At 39.7% G+C, this 19,682-nt stretch overlaps 1 protein-coding gene and 1 pseudogene across 1 annotated transcript in view; both read right to left on the bottom strand.

Annotated features, from left to right (window-relative positions):
• AKAP6 (A-kinase anchoring protein 6) overlaps nt 1–19,682 on the bottom strand; it is a 607,123-nt gene that overhangs the window by 574,468 nt on the left and 12,973 nt on the right. The gene's annotated exons all lie outside the window — the stretch shown is intronic.
• LOC149750263 (zinc finger MYM-type protein 5 pseudogene) lies at nt 74–19,107 on the bottom strand (annotated as a pseudogene).

Below are 19,682 nucleotides of genomic sequence, written 5' to 3'. Positions count from 1 at the left end.
AAGAATGCTAAAGACCAGTCAAAAAAAGCAAGCAAAACCCAAAAAAGCTAAAGGAAGCAGGCTTTTGGCTCTGGAAAACAAATGCTTTTATGCTACCTTAGGCACTAGCGCAGAAGGGTCCCTTGAAAAGGAGTCAGGCTATAACATTACTTAATATTGAGTATCTCAGCAGCACTGCAAAGTGATGTTTACCATGGCTTTCCTTGTACCAAGGGCTGGGTTTCCAGCGACCCATTTGCTGGTGCCAATTTCTAATAGCTTTATGGCCAGAAACTACTGCCCAACTGGGGCGAGGGAGGGCAGGGTGCAGAGGGAGACAGGATTAGATCCAGGCCCAGGGGGTCAGTGGCAGTGTGCACAAAAAGCTGGCCCCTGGAGGGAACAAAGGCCAGGAACTCCCTTGGCCCCTTGGCAGCCTGAGGGTGTCACTTGTTGGAAAAAATGAGGTATAACCCAGATAAAAGGGGAAGCTGGTACCTCACCTGCCAGGTCTATACTGAAATACGAGACAAAAGCCCAGCCTCTGGAGTTTCTTCCAGCTGCCAGCCAGGTGCCACAACAACTTGGTACCAGACTCTGGCCCTCCCTTCACCATACCCTAGTAGGAAAGCATCCCCAGGATGGGGTTCAGCAATACTCTTGTCTATAAGGGTGATAAACAAGGAGTTTAGAGCCTGGCCATCTTATCTGAGGTGATGACAAGAAGCCCAGAGAGAAACTATACAGGAGTCCTTGTATGGCCAACATAGTCTAACTGACATCTTTGTGTAAATGAGAAGGCCCTCCCTCACTGTGAGTAGATAGAGACCTGTGGGTGCACAGCTTGGGTGAAACATGGGCATGATTTGTGCTCAGGTACAGTGCACAACGCATAGCAACACAGAGCCGTTCCATTCCATAGCTCAGGGGTTAGAAACAATTAGGTTCAAGGCAGAGTGTCAGAAAAGATGGCAGGTGTCATGTCTGGGTCAGCCTTCTCACACCCTTCTGCATGTTGGGGCAACAGTCTGTGCCAGGCTAGCTAAGGACAGAGATGTTAGGAGGAGCAAGGGTGACAGAAACATGGTGGCCCTACCAGGACTTACACTCAAGCCAGCCATGTCCTAACCTCACTCTGACACAGCCACTGAGACCCAACCCACTCCCGTCATCAGGCTCACTCACCACCATCTGTCTCTGAGGAAAATTATCTAGAACAATGCATGCCTGCTTGCTATGAGTGCATTTGGGGATCCAACAGTGATGTGAGGTACAGAAAATGGACAAAGCAGTATTATCACGATGAAGGAATCAAAAGGAATAGGGGAAAGGTCTCAAATAGGGGAGATTGGTTCCTAAAAGAAGAAGAATTGGACCACAACCCTCTCACCACTACTCCAAACATAAAGCAACAGATAAAATATAAAAAGAATGTATTAAGGGGCAACCTTCACGATGGCGGAGGAGTAAGACGTGGAGATCACCTTTCTCCCCACAGATACATCAGAAATACATCTACACGTGGAACAACTCCTACAGAACACCTACTGAATGCTGACAGAAGACCTCAGACCTCCCAAAAGGCAAGAAACTCCCCACGTACCTGGGTAGGGCAAAAGAAAAAAGAAAAAACAGAGACAAAGAATAGGGTCGGGACCTGCACCAGTGGGAGGGAGCTGTGAAGGAGGAAAGGTTTCCACACACTAGGAAGCCCCTTCGCGGGCGGAGACTGCGGGTGGCGGAGAGGGGAAGCTTCGGAGCCACGGAGGAGAGCGCAGCAACAGGGGTGCGGAGGGCAAAGCGGAGAGATTCCCGCACAGAGGATCAGGGCCGACTGGCACTCACCGGACCAAGAGGATTGTCTGCTTACCCGGCGGGTGGGGCTGGGAGCTGAGGCTCGGGCTTTGGTCTGATGCAGGGAGAGGACTGGCGGCATGAACACAGCCTGAAGGGGGCTAGTGCACCACGGCTAGCCAGGAGTGAGTCCTGGAAAAGGTCTGGAGCTGCCGAACAGGCAAGAGACTTTTTCTTGCCTCTTTGTTTCCTGGTGTGCGAGGAGAGGGGATTAAGAGTGCTACTTAAAAGAGCTCCAGAGACGGGCGCGAGCCGTGGCTATCAGTGCAGACCCCAGAGGCGGGCACGAGACGCTAAGGCTGCTGCTGCAGCCACCAAGAAGCCTGTGTGCGAGCACAGGTCACTATCCCCACCTCCCCTCCCGGGAACCTGTGCAGCCCACCACTGCCAGGGTCCCGTGATCCAGGGACAGCTTCCCCGGGAGAACACACGGCTCACCTCAGGCTGGTGCAATGTCACGCCAGTCTCTACCGCCACAGGCTCGCCCCGAATTCTGTACCCCTCCTCCACCCCGTACTGAGTGAGCCAGAGCTGCCAAATTAGCTGCTCCTTTAACCCCGTCCTGTCTGAGTGAAGACCAGATGCCCTCAGGCAACCTACACGCTGAGGCGGGTCCAAAGCTGAACCCCAGGAGCTGTGCAAACAAGGAAGAGAAAGGGAAATCTCTCCCAGCAGCCTCAGGAGCAGTGGATTAAATCCCCACAATCAACGTTATGTACCCTGCATCTGTGGAATACCTGAATAGACAACAAATCATCCCAAAATTGAGGCAGTGGACTTTGGGAGCAACTGTAGACTTGGGGTTTGCTGCATGCGACTGACTGGTTTCGGGTTTTACATTTATCTTAGTTTAGTGTTTAGAGTTTATTATCATTGGTAGATTTGTTTTACTGATTTGCTTGCTCTCTTCCTTTTATATATATATATATACATATATATATATTTTCCTTTTTCTCTTTTGTGAGTGCATATGTGTATGCGTCTTTGTGTGATTTTGTATATCTTTGCTTTTACCATTTGTCCTAGTGTTCTGTCTGTCCGTTTTTGTTTTTTTTTTAATATAGTTTTTAGTGCTTGTTATCATTGGTGGATTTGTTTTTTAGTTTGGTTGCTCTCTTCCTTCTTTCTTTTCCTTTTTTTTCTATTACTTTTTAATAATTTTTTTTATTTTAATAACTTTATCTCTTTTTATTTATTTTTTTCTTTCTTTCTTTCTTTTTTTCTCCCTTTACTTCTGAGCCACGTGGCTGACAGGGTCTAGGTGCTCCAGCCAGGTGTCAGGCCTGTACCTCTGAGGTGGGAGAGCCGAGTTCAGGACATTGGTCCACCAGAGACCTCCCAGCTCCACGTAATATCAAATAGCGAAAGCTCTCCCACAGATCTCGATCTCAACGCTAACACCCAGCTGCACTCAAAGACCAGCAAGCTACAGTGCTGGACCCTATGCCAAACAACTAGCAAGAAAGGAACACAACCCCAGCCATTAGCAGAGTGACTGCCTAAAATCATAATAAGGTCACAGGCACCCCAAAACACACCACCAGACACGGTCCTGCCCACCAGAAACACAAGATCTAGCCTCATCCAACAGAACACAGGCACTAGTCCCCTCCATAACGAAGCCTACACAACCCACTGAACCAACCTTAGCCACTGGGGGAAGATACCAAAAGCAACGGGAACTACGAACCTGCAGCCTGCGAAAAGGAGACCCCAAACACAGTAAGTTAAGCAAAATGAGAAGACAGAGAAAGACAAAGCAGATGAAGGAGCAAGGTAAAAACCCACCAGACCAAACAAATGAAGAAGAAATACACAGTCTACCTGAAAAAGAATTCAGAGTAATGATAGTAAATATGATCCAAAATCTTGGAAATAGAATGGAGAAAACACAAAAAACATTTAACAAGGATCTAGAAGAACTAAAGAGCAAACAAACAATGATGAACAACACAATAAATGAAATTAAAAATTCTTTAGAAATAATCAATAGCAGAATAAAGGCAGAAGAATGGATAAGTGACCTGGAAGATAATATAGTGGAAATAACTACTGCAGAGCAAAATAAAGAAAAAAGAATGAAAAGGAGTGTGAACAGTCTTAGAGACCTCTGGGACAACATTAAACGCACCAACATTAGAATTATAGGGGTCCCAGAAGAAGAAGAAAAAGAGAAAAGGACTGAGAAAATATTTGAAGAGATTATGGTAGAAAACTTACCTAATATGGAAAAGGAAGTAGTCAATCAAGTTCAGGAAGCACAGAGAGTCCCATACAGGATAAATCCAAGGAGAAACATGCCAAGACACATATTAATCAAACTATCAAAAAGTAAATACAAAGGAAAAATATTAAGAGCAGCAAGGGAAAAATAACAAATAACATACAAGGGAATCCCCATAAGGTTAAGAGCTGATCTTTCAGCAGAAACTCTGCAAGCCAGAAGGGAGTGGCAAGACATATTTAAAGTGATGAAAGGGAAAAACCTACAACCAAGATTCCCCGGCAAGGATCTCATTCAGATTCAATGGAGAAATTAAAACCTTTACAGACAAGCAAAAGCTAAGAGAATTCAGCACCACCAAACCAGTTGTACAACAAATGCTAAAGGAACTTCTCTAGGCAGGAAACACAAGAGAAGGAAAAGACCTACAATAACAAACCCAAAACAATTAAGAAAATAGTAATAGGAACACACATATCAATAATTACCTTAAATGTAAATGGATTAAATGCTCCCACCAAAAGACACAGACTGGCTGAATGGATACAAAAACAAGACCCACATATATGCTGTCTACAAGAGACCCACTGCAGACCTAGGGACACATACAGACTGAAAGTGAGGGGATGCAAAAAGATATTCCATGCAAATGGAAATCAAAAGAAAGCTGGAGGAGCAATTCTCCTATCAGACAAAATAGACCTCAAAACAAAGACTATTACAAGAGACAAAGAAGGACAGTACATAATGATCAAGGGACAATCCAAGAAGAAGATATAAGAATTGGAAATATTTATGCATCCAACATAGGAGCACCTCAATACATAAGGCAAATGCTAACCACCAAAAAAGGGGAAATCGACAGTAACACAATCATAGTAGGGGACTTTAACACCCCACTTTCACTAATGGACAGATCATCCAAAATGAAAATAAATAAGGAAATACAAGCTTTAAATGATACATTAAGCAAGATGGACTTAACTGATATTTATAGGACATTCCATCCAAAAACAACAGAATACACTTTCTTCTCAACTGCTCATGGAACATTCTCCAGGCTAGATCATATCTTGGGTCACAAATCAAGCCTTGGTAAATTTATGAAAACTGAAATCGTATCAAGTATCTTTTCTGACCACAATGCTATGAAACCAGATATCAATTACAGGGAAAAATTTCTAAAAAACACAAACACACAGAAGCTAAACAATATACTACTTAATAACCAAGAGATTACTGAAGAACTCAAAGAGGAAATCAAAAAATACCTAGAAACAAATGACAATGGAGACACGACGACCCAAAACCTATGGGATGCAGCAAAAGCAGTTCTAAGAGGGAAGTTTATAGCAATACAGTCCTTCCTCAAGAAACATCTCAAATAAACAACCTAAATTTACACCTAAAGCAATTACAGAAAGAATAATAATAAAAAAAAATTAGCAGAAGGAAAGAAATCATAAAGATCAGATCAGAAATAAATAAAAAAGAAATGAAGGAAATGATAGCAAACATCAATAAAACTAAAAGCTGGTTCTTTGAGAAGATAAACAAAATTGATAAACCATTAGCCAGACTCATCAAGAAAAATAGGGAGAAGACTCATATCAATAGAAATGAAAAAGGAGAAGCAACAACTTACACTGCAGAAATATGAAGGATCATGAGAGATTACTACAAGCTACTATATGCCAATAAAATGGACAACCTGGAAGAAATGCACAAATTTGTAGAAAAGCACAACCTTCCGAGACTGAACCAGGAAGAAATAAAAAATATAAACAGACAAATCACAAGCACTGAAATTGAGACTGTGATTAAAAATCTTCCAACAAACCAAAGTCCAGGACCAGATGGCTTCACAGGCGAATTCTATCAAACATTTAGAGAACAGCTAACACCTATACTTCTCAAACTCTTCCAAAATATAGCAGAGGGAGGAACGCTCCCAAACTCATTCTACAGGGCCACCATCACCCTGATACAAAAAGCAAACAAAGATGTCACAAAAAAACTACAGACCAATATCACTGATGAACATAGATGCAAAAATCCTCCACAAAATACTATCAAACAGGATCCAACAGCACATTAAAAGGATCACACACTATGATCAAGTGGGGTTTACCCCAGGAATGCAAGGATCCTTCAATATATGCAAATCAGTCAATGTGATAAACCAGATTGACAGATTGAAGACGAAAAACCGTATGATCATCTCAATAGATGCAGAAAAAGCTTTCGACAAAATTGAACACCCATTTATGATAAAAACCCTCCAGAAAGTAGGCATAGAGGGAACTCACCTCAACATAATAAAGGCCATATATGACAAACCCACAGCCAGCATCATTCTCAATGGTGAAAAACTGAAACCATTTCCTCTAAAATCAGAAACAAGACAAGGTTGTCCAGTCTCACCACTATTGTTCAACATAGTTTTGGAAGTTTTAGCCACAGCAGTCAGAGACGAAAAAGAAATAAAAGGAATCCAAATCAGAAAGGAAGAAGTAAAAATGTCACTTTTTGCAGATGACATGGTACTATATACATAGACTATCCTAAAGATGCTACCAGAAAACTAGTAGAGCTAATCAATGAATTTGGTAAAGTAGCAATTAAGGAAACACTGCCATTTACCATTGCAACAAAGAGAATAAAATACCTAGGAATAAACCTACCTAAGGAGACAAAAGACCTGTATGCAGAAAACTATAAGACACTGATGAAAGAAATTAAAGATGATACAAACAGATGGAGAGATATACCATTGCTCTTGGATTGGAAGAATCAACATTGTGAAAATGACTCTACTACCCAAAGCAATCTACAGATTCAATGCAATCCCTATCAAACTACCAATGGCATTTTTCACAGAAGTAGAACAAAAAATTTCACAATTTGTATGGAAACACAGGAGACCCCGAATAGCCAAAGCAATCTTGAGAAAGAAAAATGGAGCTGGAGGAATCAGGCTCCCTGGCTTCAGACTATACTACAAAGCTACAGTAATCAAGACAGTATGGTACTAGCACAAAATCAGAAATATAGATCAATGGAACAGGATAGAAAGCCCAGAGATAAACCCACACACATATGGTCACCTTATTTTTGATAAAGGAGGCAAGAATATACAGTGGAGAAAAGACAGCCTTTCAATAAGTGGTGCTGGGAAAACTGGATAGCTACATGTAAAAGAATGCAATTAGAACACTCCCTAACACCGTACACAAAAATAAAATCAAAATGGATCAAAAACCTAAATGTATGGCCAGACACTATACACATCTTAGAGGAAAGCATAGGCAGAATACTCTATGACATACATCACAGCAAGATCCTTTTTGACCCACCTCCTAGAGAAATGGAAATAAAAACAAAAATAAACAAATGGCACCTAATGAAACTTAAAACCTTTTGCACAGCAAAGGAAACCATAAACAAGACCAAAAGACAACCCTGAGAATGGGAGAAAATATTTTCAAATGACAAAGGATTAATCTCCAAAATTACAAGCAGCTCATGCAGCTCAATATCAAAAAAACGAACAACCCAATCCAAATATGGGCATAAGACCTAAATAGACATTTCTCCAAAGAAGATATACAGATTGCCAACAAACACATGAAAGGATGCTCAACATCACTAATCATTAGAGAAATGCAAATCAAAACTACAATGAGGTATCACCTCACAGCAGTCAGAATGGCCATCATCAAAAATCTAGAAACAATAAATGCTGGAGAGGGTGTGGAGAAAAGGGAACCCTCTTGCACTGTTGGTGGGAATGTAAATTGATACAGCCACTGTGGAAAACAGTATGGAGGTTCCTTAAAAAACTAATAGACTAGGGGTGCTTACTACCCAGAGACTCACTGAAAGAAACAAAAAAAAAACTGAAGAATGCATATAGAAACTGATAAAAATATAATAACTGTATATTTAATCCTAACCCATAAAAATAATAACTATTTGGGGGGGAGGGTTAGGTTCAAATAAAACCCTAGACAGCAATATGAAGAAAGATATGTGCAGTGTAGGTACAGGAGGAAGAGAGGAACAAAGAAATTATTTTCTTATCTAGAAGAGACGAGATATACTGAATGAACATAGGCTTTATAGAAATTTTTAAAATTATGTATATATGTTAAAACTTTAAGGACAACCACTAAAATAAAAGTAATGCATCATATATATTGCAAGCAACAAAGGGAATAAAGGAAAATAGAAAAAAAAATCAACCACACAGAAAGCAGAAAAGAAAAAAAAAAAGCAGCAAAGAAAAAGCGTGACTACAGCAGAAGTGTCCAGATGTCTGCCAAAGATTTGTGATCCTCTACCACAGTGAGGAACTGCTGCTGGGAAGTGGCTGTCAGGCCAAGAACTACATTTCCCAGGCCATTCTTGCTTCTAGGTAGGACCATATGACTAGTTCTCATCAACAAAATGTGAGCAGTAGTGATATAAATAACTTTCAGGCTGATGTGGTTAAGAAGCAGCCTAACCCTTTCTTTCCCTTTCTAGGGTGATCTTGGAACCTACATGTTGGGAGTGGCAGCACCGCAAGATGGAAGAAACCTTGATTCCTGAATGACTGTGTGGGGCAGACCATACCCTCTGTGCCACTGATTGGATTTTTATATAACAAAATACATACTTCTATTATGTTAAGCCACTGAGGTTTCCAGGTTCATCTGTAACCTCAGCTGGCACTACCCTAAGTAATACAGATGGTAAACAGAAAACATAAAATAATTTGACAGAAATAATGTAGGTATATTATCAATCACAAAAATGTAAATGGACTAAGCCCAAGGGTTGGCAAACTACAGCTGGCAGGACAAATCTGGCCCTGTGCATTGATTTATGTATTGTCAGTGGCTATTTCTGAGTAGTTACAGCAGAGACTATATGGGTCACAGAGCCAAAAATATTTACTGTCTGGTCCTTTCTAGGAAAAGATTGCTGACCTCTGAATTAAACCCATGTATTAAAAAATAGGATGAGAGCAAGTCAATTTTTTTTTTTTTTTTTTTTTTTTGCTGTATGCGGGCCTCTCACTGTTGTGGCCTCTCCCGTTGCGGAGCACAGGCTCCGGACGCGCAGGCTCAGCGGCCATGGCTCACGGGCCCAGCCGCTCCTCGACATGTGGGATCTTCCCGGTCCGGGGCATGAACCCCGTGTCCCCTGCATCGGCAGGTGGACTCTCAACCACTGCGCCACCAGGGAAGCCTGAGAGCAAGTCAATTTTTAAAGATTCAAATAATGCTATTTACCAGAAAACATACTTTTTAAAAATCTCACCAAAGGTTTGCAAATAAGGAAATGGATAAAGATATGTCAAGCAAATACTAACCAAAAGAAAGAACACATAGCAATATTAATATCAGACAATATAAAAGGTAATGTGTCAACATTAACAGGGATAAAGTAGTATACTACATAAGGAGAGAAAGAAAACACCCCAGGAAGATGAAACAATCTTGAACTTGTAAGCACCTAATTATATAAAGCAAATGTGATAGAACTACAATGAAAACTTCTTCACAACTATAAATTCAGAGGCAAATTTCAGCATGCATCTTTCAGAAACTGATAAATCAAGCCAATAAATTTTAGTTATATTAAAGAAGGAGCAATTAGGAGATCTGAAAGCTGTGACTCCCAATGCAGAATGGGTGGGGGTTTCAGAACCACCTGAGGAACTTTTTCAAATAATACATTACCCAGAGAGGAGAAAAGGAGAGATCTTCTGAGAACTAATTCAGTACACCTCTGTCACTGTCAGAAAGAGGGGGATCGCTTAGGGATGTTATGTTGTGGTAAAAAGAGGTTGAGAACTGTTAAGTCTTTATCAAGGTGTTGGACAGTGGCCAACCTCAATGATAAGCGCCCTGAAAAGAAACATTTGTGATTTATCAAGTACTTAAACCGTTTCCAACATAAGCTACTGCATGGGTACCAGAGACATCAAAGCACTGGAATAAGAACAAAAAAACCTGTTATGAGAGTGACCAGCTACCTCTCCTGATTTTCTGAGTACTTGTTTCTAATTTTCAAAACATGTCAGAGTTTTGTCTTAGTAGATTCAGTTTAACTAAATGTACAGCTGCTCAGGACAGAAAATAGTTTTTAAGGTGTACAAAACAATCTATATATTGACTTAAAATCTTGGCTGAACAGCTTTAGGAAAATTTTACCAATAGACAACCTATTAAAAGGTAATCTACTCCCTCTAAAAGTTCAAAGTTCACTGCACAAGAGAAATTCATTTAATCTAAGGAAACCACAAAAATGAAATTTAACTCTGCCGTAAAATAGAGGAATGTAACGTTCTCATTCAATCAGTCCACCAGTCCACTTGGTTTCCTCTCTAGACCTCGCCTATGGGAAGGAATTTATAATAATGTAGTCAGTATATAAAAATACCTCTCTAACAAATAAATTCTATGTCCATGGAAGTTTGCAATGAATATATTTTGAGACTACACATTCAAAGGCAAGAGAAAAGAAATTGTGTCTAAATAATGGACTGAGGCACTAGTTCAGAAAATAAAAATACATAATTTCGGAGTAACAAGGAAAACATAAAATACTAGGGAGAGAAGTTCAGTTCTGACATGGCAAACAGGCAATACTACTTATTCTTGAATAGCTAAGTGACATGGTGAAAACGTGAAAGAAGTATTAGAACAGAAAGAGAGAGGCTAGAAGACCTGGGTAGTCCATGAGTGAGTTGATGAGAGTGGGGATTTAGAGGAATGGCCCTAAGAATGAGATTTAATGTGAATGAAGACTGGGGAGGAGGAGCCAACCAGACAGGGAAGGACTGGAATATTGAGAAAAAAAGGAAGGGGGAGGAGGATGGAGGAAAGAAGGGAAGATGGAAGAACAAAGATTACACTGATTACATTTACAAAACTGGTGCAGGCATGATGACAGGCAAAAGAAACCTGTATCTATTCGTGGAGGTTAGTTTTAGGCTCATTAAATTTAAGATGAAAGATAAAGATCAAAGATAAAAATCAGGCCAGCATTTGAATACAGTGATACTCAAACAGTAGCCCTTAGAGCCCTGCATCAGAATCCCCTGTGTGCCTATTAAAATGCAGATTTCAGGGCTCCCCTCCAGTCCTACTGAACCACAATCCCAGGAATCTGGATTAAATGAATTTAGAGGAGGGAGGTACTGAGGGCACTGGAGTGTCCCGCATTGAACCAGAAATAAGATATGTATACTCTGTAGACCAAACTCCAAGTGGCTGAGCTTAGGATCCAAGAAGGATCCAAGCACTAAAGCATAGGGGGAAGGAGGTGGGGGGAGGGGGGGGTGTCTCAACAGTTATGGGTCACAAAGAGTAGCCAACGAAGGATACAGAAAGAAAGGAGTTTGTGAGCTTAGCAGGAACCAGAATTATACATTATCACAAGGATAAGGGAGTTTGTGGAGAAAGTTCTATTGGGTGCTTGGATGGGTTTTTTTTTCCTCTGTAGTTCTAGATAATTACATTGGGACTCCTACAGCTGACCAAGAATACAGCTTGAGCCTGCTGATAGCATCCTAGACAGTAAGGAAAACCAATAGGCTAATAGTAGGTATACAGTAGATACAAGTAGTAGGACTTTTAAGTCTTAACTTCCCCAAAGTAAGAAAAGATCTTATGCCCTCTCTCATTTTCATCATGTATTTAACAATAACTTATGGGTTTAAAAAAATGATTAAGAAATGTTTACACAGGTGTCTAATATTTTAAGCTTTGGAAGAAAAAAGGTGATTGGCCCCAAGTGTGCTTTTCCTCCCAGTTACAGCATTTCCTTTCCAGTGTTTTTAAATTGTCCTAGTTTCCAAGGTAACAGCCAATGGATATTGGGTTGTATTCCTCCCAGTTTAAGAGTTGCAGGCAGGTGCAGTTCACGATGTAGTGAAAGCCTCTGATCCAAATACCCAAATGCTCTTCTTGAATTAATGAGCAAAAAATATTCAATCACTGCAAACCTTAAAGTTGAAAAAAGCTTCTCATGGCAACGAAAGCAATTTACACACCTGCAGAGCTTTGCAATGCACAAGGCACTTTCCCAAGCATTTCTCATAGATTCTTCCATCAACCCTCAGAGGCCAGCAGAGCAGACACTATTATTTTCTCCCTTCACAGGAAGGTGTATGTCCAAGGGATGGAGCAGGGATTTGAACTCTGACCATCAGGCTCAGGGGTCTTTTTATGATACATGAAACACACAATTAATTTAAAAAGGTTTTTTTTCTCTTCAAAAGTAAATATGAGAGGAATACTTGATTGATGTTTTATCTGCAGTTTACATTATCAAATATTTCAATCAGGGTAGGCTCAGTTTTCCTGGTGAATTTGAAGGCTAAATTTCCTGGGAAAACAAAACCCTTCAGCTGCGTGATGGAACAGAGTTGGTGGGGGAAGTGAAACCACAGTGTGGCTAAGGAGATGTGAAATGTAAATGCTTTATACAGTTGGCGTCTTGGTATAAGAACCAAACTCTTACTCACCCTACAATCCAGGGATATATAGAGCCACTCCTGGAAGCAGTGAGGCTAGCCCAAAAGTCCACCTTACATGAGGGCCTGAATGGCCTCCTGAAGGAGTGACTGGAGGCACATAATACAGGTCCAGGGTGTGGGGGGCAGAGTCTGGGTGTCTGTCATTCTGGAATCACCATTCTGGAATGATTCAGGACTAAAGATACAAAGAACAAATTAAAACAAAGAATTATCTTACTAACGTCTCCCTGAGACCCTAAGAACCCAAAGCAACACTGTTTTGTGGCACTAGTTGTGCTGAAGGGCAGTGTGAGAGCACACTGGAATGTAGAAGTTATTTCTGAAATAGGCCCTGTGTGAGCAGAGGGCCTTCTTACCATGGAGTAAATGGGATAGAGTCGTCATGGGAATATTATCTGCTCATAGCTATTGCAGCTTTTTTAAACATTAATTCATTCAGAAAGTATTTATTGAGGTCAGACTTTGTGACAGGTAGTTGGGATACAGCAGTGAGCAAAACAAATGAAGTCCTACTCTTTGGAAGTTCTATTCTAGTGGGGGAAGATAGAAAATAAAAAAACAAATAAATTGTGTGATGGACACAGATGCCATGGAAAAAACTGAAGCAGGATACAGGGGACGTAGCTTTCACAAAACACAAGTTGTGTGTCCATTTTAAATGTTTCTATAAATCAACAAAAATCCACTAGATTAATTTTACTAGTTGTGATCACTGAGGAACATTTCATAATGATAACAGGACCAATTCCTCAGGAAGACATAGCAATCCTAAATGTGTATATAGCTAACAACAACATTTGCTTCAAAATATATGAAGCAAAAACTGTTGGAACTGAAAGACCAAATAGAAAACTCCATAATTATAGCTAGAGACTTCAACAGTCCTCACTCAATAATTGATGGAAGAAGTACAAAAAATCAGTAAGGATATACATGATTCTTTTTTTATAAAGCATTTTTTAAATTAATTCATTTATTTATTTATTTTTGGTTGTGTTGGGTCTTCGTTGCTGTACGCAGGCTTTCTCTAGTTGTGGTGAGTAGGGGCTACTCTTTGTTGTGCTGCGCAGGCTTCTCATTGCAGTGGCTTCTCTTGTTGCATAGCACGGGCTCTAGACGCATGGGCTTCAGTAGTTGTGGCATGTGGGCTCAGTAGTTGTGGCACACAGGCTTAGCTGCCCCTCAGCACATGGGATCTTCCTGGACCGGGGCTCGAAACTGTGTCCACTGCATTGGCAGGCAGATACTTAACCACTGTGCCACCAGGGAAGTCCCAAGGATATACATGATTTGAACAACATTATCAACTAACTTGACCTATTAACATTTATAGAACACTCCAGCCAACAACTGCACATTCTTTTTCTGCCGACATGGAACATTCACTAGGCATAGAACCTGGGCTGTAGAACAAGTCTCAATAAATTTAAAATAATTGAAACCATACCTCAAGGGAGTTAAATTTAAAAACAATACAAAGATATCTAGAAAATCCCCCAAATATTTGGAAACTAAAAGTAAGCATCTAAATGATCCATGTGACAAAGAAAAAAAAGATAAAAAGTAAAGTAAATATTTTTAACTAAATGAAAATATAAACACAGCACATTAAAATGTGTGGGGTAAACATACTCTTGGATTGGAAGAATTAATATTGCTATAATGGCCATACTACCCAAAGCAACCTACAGATTTAATGTGATCCCTATCAAATTACACATGATATTTTTCATAGAACTAGAACAAATAATCTTAAAATTTATATGGAACCATAAAAGACCCAGAATTGCCAAAGCGATCCTTGAGGGAAAAGAACAAAGCAGGAGGCAAAACCCTCCCAGACTTTACAATACTAGAAAGCTACAGTAACCAAAACAGTGTGGTATCAATGGAACAGAATAGACAGCCCAGAAATAAATCCACACACCCATGGTCAATTAATCTTCAACAAAGGAGGCAAAAATATACAATGGGGAAAAGACAGTCTCTTCAGCAAGTGGTGTTGGAAAAGTTGGACAGCCACATGTAAATCAATGAAGTTATGACACTCAAATCATACAAAACAATGAACTCAAAATGGCTTAAAGACTTAAATATGACATGACACCATATGTCTTATATATAGTGTCTATAAGACACTGTATGTGTCTTATAGACACAAAACTATAATTCAAAAAGATAAATGCACCTAGAAGAAAACATAGGCACAACATTCTCTGACATAAATCGTAGCAATGTTTTCTCAGGTCAGTCTCCCAAAGCAATAGAAATAAAAGCGAAAAAAAACAACTGGGACCTAATCAAACTTACAAGCTCTTGCACAGCAAAGGAAACCATAAACAAAATGAAAAGACAACCTACAGAATGGAAGAAAAGATCTGCAAACAATGCAACTGATAGGGCTTAATTTCCAAAATATACAAACGGCTCAAACAACTCAGTAACAAAAAAACAAACAACCCAATCAAAAAATGGGCAGAATACCTAAATAGACACTGTTCCAAAGAAGACATACAGATGGCCAAGAGGTACATGAAAAGATGTTCATCATCACTAATTATTAGAGGAATGGAAATTAAAACTACAGTGAGGGCTTCCCTGGTGGCGCAGTGGTTGAGAGTCCGCCTGCCGATGCAAGGGACAGGGATTCGTGCCCCAGTCCGGGAAGATCCCACATGCCGCGGAGCAGCTGGGCCCGTGAGCCATGGCCGCTGAGCCTGCGCATCCGGAGCCTGTGCTCCACAACGGGAGAGGCCACAACAGTGAGAGGCCCGCATACCGCCAAAAAAAAAAAAAAAGAAAACTACAGTGAGGTATCACCTCACGCCAATCAGAATGGCCATCACCAAAAAGTCTACAAATAATAAATGGTGGAGAGGGTGTGGAGAAAAGGGAACCCTCTTACACTGTTAGTGGAATGTAAATTGATGCAGCCATTATGGAAACCAGTATGGAGGTTCCTCAAAAAGCTAAAAATAGAGTTGCCATATGATCCAGCAATCCCACTCCTGGACATATACCCAGACAAAACTATAACTCAAAAAGATAAATGCACCGCTATGTTCACAGAAACACTATTTACAATAGCCAAGACACAGAAACAACCAAAATGTCCACCGACAGATGAATGGATAAGGATATGGTTTATATATACAATGGGCTATTAGCCATAAAAAAGAATGAAATAATGCCATTTTCAGCAACATGGATAGACCTAGAGATTATCATACTAAACGAAGTAAGTCAGAAAGAGAAAGACAAATAGCATATGATATCACTTATATGTAGAATCTAAAATACAACACAAATGAACAAATCTATGAAACAGAAACAGACCCACAGACAAAGAGAACAGACTTATGGTTGCCAAGGGGGAGGGGGAGGGGAGTGGGGAAGGGAAGGATTGGGAGTTTGGGATTAGCAGATGCAAACTAGTATATATAGGATGGATAAACAATAACTTGTATGGATTATCCATACACTTGTATAGCGTATGGATATACACTACTGTATAACACAGGGAACTATATACAATACCCTGTGATAAACCATAATGGAAAAGAATATGAAAAAGAATATATATGTGTATAACTGAGTCACTTTGCTCTACGGCAGAAATTAACAAAACATCGTAAATCAACCATACTTAAAATTTTTTTTAAAAAAAATGTGTGGGGTACAGCTACAGCAGCTAAAATTGCCTAGAAGCAAATTTAAATGCTTCTATTAGAAAAGAAGGTCTAAAATTAATAATCCAAACTTCCACTATAAGAAACAAGAGAAAGAAGAGTATATTAAAGCTAAAGTAAATATAAGGAAGGAAATAAAGAGTAGAAATTAACATAGAAATGAACAAGCAATAGAAAAAAAAAAAAGAAACCAAAACTGGTGGGAGTTTTTGGCAAAATACAACATAATTAATAAAATTCTAGCCAGACAAATCAAGAAAATAGGAGAGAAAACACAAGTTACCAACATCAGGAACAAAAGAGGAGACCTCATTACAGATACTAGAGAGATTAAAAGAAAAACAAGGTAATATTATGAAAAACGTCATGCTGCTGCTTTAGGACAAAACTAGTCTTTTCCTGAAAACACAGAAGCATGTACACAGTTATAATTTTCTGAAAATATTGCTTCTCAGTGTAGTCTCAACCATTTATAATAATTATAACTTTAAACCAAAATAACTTCTATTTTGCATAGAAGACTGGGGGCGTGGATAATGTGAACTGTCACACCCCAGCATTTTATCAGACTAGCAGAGCTCAAGAATTCACATAACACAACTTTCTACAGTCACTAATATTCCATATACAACTTCTCAAAATGGTAGAAATGAACGTGTTCATTAACATGAACCAAAGATATGATTTTTCTGTAGTATATAAAAATAAGAAGCTAAGGTATATAAAATTTAAATTATGCTTAATAATTTAGTGTTCGATCTTACTTGCAAATGATCTAGGTACCCAATGATTTTCCATTAATTAACCCAATCTAATGCCAATCCAAGATTTAACTTACCTAGATCTTGGAAATTTATCTTTAAGCTGATATAATTACTAATTAAACAAAGTACATCAGAATAAAGATTTAATTTGGTCAAACACAAATTTATATTTTTCATAAGCAAAGCATTAAATGGAAGTAATGCTAGCTTACTTGACCTGTAAACATGTATAAGTTTAGAAAAAACATACCCAAGTATAAAAAAAAATGTATACTTGCATTATATGTAATACTGATAAATCAGAGAAGACATAGCTATTTTTATTAATCTATCCCTTCTTTTTTTGCAGTTTGCGCAAGAGACTTTAACTGGTTTAATGCGCAGAAGACTGGAAAATCTGTTTAGGAAGCAAGGCTGCTGGTGATAAAGACTCTACCCCTGGCTGATTCTGATTACAGGGAAATGATGCTGACTGGGAGATCCAAGAATCAGGTTTATGATGAGTTGCAGAATCTACATTTTGAAATAGTCTCCTGCCACATTCATTCTACCAGGATTAAAAGGTCCTACTGCAGTCTTGGTCTTCTTGAAAAACTGGAAGTGGAGAAATCCACATCATGGGTTCTAGTTTTAGTTTCAGGAGATTGCCATTCAATAAAATTGGAGGAATTTTTCTCTCGCCCTTGATTTGTTTCCATGTCCTCTTCATCACCAACGACAATTGTCTCACACGTCCCTTCTGAGAAGCCAATTCTTCTGAGGAGGGAAGAATTGTGGAATCATTTCATTGCAGCTCCTAATTTTTTGATGATATAAATGTTATGGTTCTTTGATCAGCTACCACTAGTGCAGAAGGTTGGGAAGCTGTACAGGTTCGATAAAAACAACATCATCATCTTCCACTGATGACTTCTGAAATTTATTAGACCTAGAAAGTAAAGGATTAGGTGGACCACTAAATGAATTTCCTACATTCATGAGACTAGACACAGGTATTTAATGAATGAATATGTGAATGGTCCTCATTGAGTCAGCCCGTCTGAGAAACCGCTCATTTCCCTCCCTAATTAATCAGTGGCCTCTGCTTTCCCAGGACATCCCCTTAGAACACTCCACACAGGCAACCACAGGTTCCAGATGCTTGGCTGCTCTTATGGAAAGTTCCCTCCTCTATTCTGGACCCACACTCACAGTTATTTTTAACCCACAGATTGGGTTAAAAATAAACCCAAGCAATGATAACAGCTTCCTGCCTTAGCCCTCCTAGAAAGGGTATCACAGTTTAAAAAGAATATTTTATAATTTGAGTAAAAATGCAGTGCTCTAGTGACTAGAAGAACATTCAGCCATCAAGGCTAGGAAGAGTTCATCTGAGTTAGGCCTTTTGGATCATCTCATACACCCTCTACTCATCATGCCCTTCCACACCTCTGAGCTTTTATGGTGTGACTTCCCTTGGCTTCTCATCAACCCTGCCCACCGGGTGAAATGTCACCTCAAAGGTATCTTCTCTAGCTCTACTGGTTAGCAACTCTCACCTGTTTCCATAGCAAGAGTTTACGACTGTGCTATGACCTACCATAGTGATATATGTTGTCCTCTCCTCCCCCATATGCATTAAGTCCAACAACATGGGCAGGAATTTCTGAATTCAAGAATCGATTGGGAGAATAAGGAGGCAGGAGAGAATCAGAGAGATGGCAGCAGAAGGACTCAGATGGCATTGCTGGCTTTGATGATGGATGGGGCCACAGGCCACAAAATGCAGGTGACCTCTAGAAGCTGAAAAGGTGAAGAAACAGATTCTTCTTCCCTAGAACTTCCAGAAAAGAATTCAGCCATGCCAACAGATTTAGCTCAGTGAGATCCATGTCAGACTTCTGATGACCTCCAGAATTGCAGAATAATAAATTTGTTGCTTTTATTTTTTTTACATCTTTATTGGAATATAATTGCTTTACAATGGTGTGTTAGTTTCTGTTTTATAACAAAGTGAATCAGCTATACATATACATATGTTCCCATATCTCTTCCCTCTTGCGTCTCCCTCCCTCCCACCCTCCCTATCCCACCCCTACAGGCATTCACAAAGCACCGAGCTGATCTCCCTGTGCTATGCGGCTGCTTCCCACTAGCTATCTACTTTACGTTTGGTAGTGTATATATGTCCATGCCACTCTCTCACTTTGTCACAGCTTACCCTTCCCCCTCCCCAAATCCTCAAGTCCATTCTCTAGTAGGTCTGTGTCTTTATTCCCGTCCTACCCCTAAGTTCTTCATGACATTTTTTTTTCTTAGATTCAATATATATGTGTTAGCATATGGTATTTGTCTTTCTCTTTCTGACTTACTTCACTCTGTATGACAAACTCTAAGTCCATCCACCTCACTAAAAATAACTCAATTTCTTTTCTTTTTATGACTGAGTAATATTCCATTGTATATATGTGCCACATCTTCTTTATCCATTCATCCGACGATGGACACTTAGTTTGCTTCCATCTCCTGGCTATTGCAAATAGAGCTGCAATGAACATTTTGGTACATGACTCTTTTTGAATTATGGTTTTCTCAGGGTATATGCCCAGTAGTGGGATTGCTGGGTCATATGGTAGTTCTATTTGTAGTTTTTTAAGGAA

This window comes from Delphinapterus leucas, chromosome 2, assembly GCF_059928025.1.
Source record: "Delphinapterus leucas isolate spDelLeu-1000000601 "Yukka" chromosome 2, BTC_Dleu_Yukka2, whole genome shotgun sequence".
Lineage (NCBI taxonomy): Eukaryota > Metazoa > Chordata > Mammalia > Artiodactyla > Monodontidae > Delphinapterus > Delphinapterus leucas.
Note: the sequence above shows the minus strand (reverse complement) of the source record. Positions and strands in the feature narration are given on the sequence as shown.